The sequence below is a fragment of the Mus pahari genome, chromosome 16 (assembly GCF_900095145.1).
Source record: "Mus pahari chromosome 16, PAHARI_EIJ_v1.1, whole genome shotgun sequence".
Classification (NCBI taxonomy): Eukaryota; Metazoa; Chordata; class Mammalia; order Rodentia; family Muridae; genus Mus; species Mus pahari.
In genome coordinates this window covers 28,246,163-28,248,045 of record NC_034605.1, presented here as the reverse complement: position 1 = coordinate 28,248,045, position 1,883 = coordinate 28,246,163, and the positions used below count along the sequence as shown (strand labels likewise).

General features: G+C 53.4%; 1 non-coding gene across 1 annotated transcript; it reads left to right on the top strand.

The window, feature by feature from the left end:
• Nucleotides 1–167: 167 nt before the first annotated feature.
• On the top strand, nucleotides 168–299 carry LOC115065624. The gene has a single exon (XR_003845399.1). It is a non-coding gene; the product is annotated as a small nucleolar RNA SNORA17 (small nucleolar RNA).
• The last annotated feature ends 1,584 nt before the right edge of the window (nucleotides 300–1,883 follow it).

The window sequence follows — 1,883 nt, the reverse complement described above, 5'->3', positions numbered from 1 at the left end:
AGGCAGAGGCAGAGGCAGAGGCAGAGGCAGAGGCAGAGGCAGAGGCAGAGGCAGAGGCAGAGGCAGAGGCAGAGGCAGAGGCAGAGGCAGATAAGTTTATATTAGTTCCAGGCCAGCCTGATTGACATAAGTTTCAAGCTAGCTATGGTTATAAGGTAAACAAAAAGCCTGCCCCTAGATGTTTTGCAGATATGGCTGCTGTGTCACTTGTGAGTCAGTAGGTGGCAGAGAGGAGAGTAGTTTTGTCTATACTCAGTGTTAAGGCTTGTGAGCAGCTGAATGATTCTTAGCCTAAGATTCCCTTCGTGGGGGTGAGGGGAGTAAGCCTGAATTGACAACCAGAGTGGCACCAAGGGGCCAAGACAGGGAGCTAGCCTGAAATGATATCAGTCCCATGCCATGCAGACCCGGATAGGCTCCCAGGACTGAGAGCAAGTTGGAAACTAGAAGAACCCTCCCAGGACCTCGGGTCCCAGATGGGAGTGAGCCTGAGACAGATGATGACCCTTGCATGGGAGCACTCCGTCAGGCTGGGCTAGGAGCAAGCCACAGATGACCACCAGACCAACGCCTTGCCGCCCAGACAGGGATCTATCCTGATATGACCACCAGTTTAGTGCAGAGGCTGGGACTGGGGGAGCAGATCCTACCCAGCATGACCCCTGCCCAGCACCACAATGCATGAGTGGGACACAGCACTCCTGAGACCACTCCTGAGATAATCCCAGACACTCAGAGACTCCAGGAACCACTAAGAGGAGCAAGTAAGTGGTAGAGAAATGAAAGAGAAAGAGAAACAGAAGGATATGGGCAAAATGAAGAAAGGCAGAACTGGAGATTCAAGGGTAGTGAGGAAGAGCCTGATATGATTAGCTGGTGATGCCATGTGGGACCACAGTAGGGGCCTGGCCTGTGCTGCCACTTGGGCATGCCTGGGTCTGTGGCCCTATAGCAGCAGAGGTCTCTTACCACCAAAGGCCAGGCATATGTCCTTGCCTGGGCTGCTGCCCAAGGATATGTTGATGTCTGAGGGCTGTGCAGAACTGGCCCCACCCCTCACCTTAGCATCATGGGAGAGTTGGCCCTGGAGACACAGAAAATGGGAGGGCTGACCCCACCCCTAGCCAGCCGAAATACTCAGGAGAGCTGGCCTGGCACATTGTGGGAGTTATGGATGAACCAACCAAGGACACAAGCATCGAAGGACTGTCTCTACCACTTGTCACATGTCGTATCATGGATGAGGAAGAGATGCCCTCCCTCACCCTTGCTCCTTGCCACCTATTGCAAGCAGGAGAACTATCCCTGGTGTCATAAAAGCAGGAGAGCTGTCCCTGCTCCTCACCTGCTCCAGCACTTGGGAGAGCAGTCCCTAAACCTTGCCTGGGTAGCCTAATAGAGCTAACCCTGGATGTGGGTGTTACAGGTGAGCAGGTCCCAAGGGCATGAGCCCAGGAGAACTAGCTCTGTTTCTTCTCTACTGGATGTTGGTACAGATGAGGGAGAGGCACTCTCTTCCCTCTTTTATCCCTTACCATCTATGGAAGAACTGGCCATGTGCCTCACTAGCTGCACCACTTGGGAGAGCAGGCCCCACTCCTCACCTGGACAGTAGGGTAGAGCTCTCCCTGGTTACAGGGGTTCCCGATGAGCCACCCTGAGAGTAAGAGAGTGGGAGAGCCAGTGGGCTGACCAAATCAGATACCTCTCAGGCCCAGATCCAGGGCTTTGAATTGACCCACCCCAACATCTACTCAGTCAACGAATCAATGAATCTGGAGTGTATGAAGGGTCAGTCCTACAGATCCAAAACTATAGGGTCTCCATCACACAGGGCAAGAACAGGATATCCCAGAGGAGGTTGCAGTATTGGTAGAGTAGCA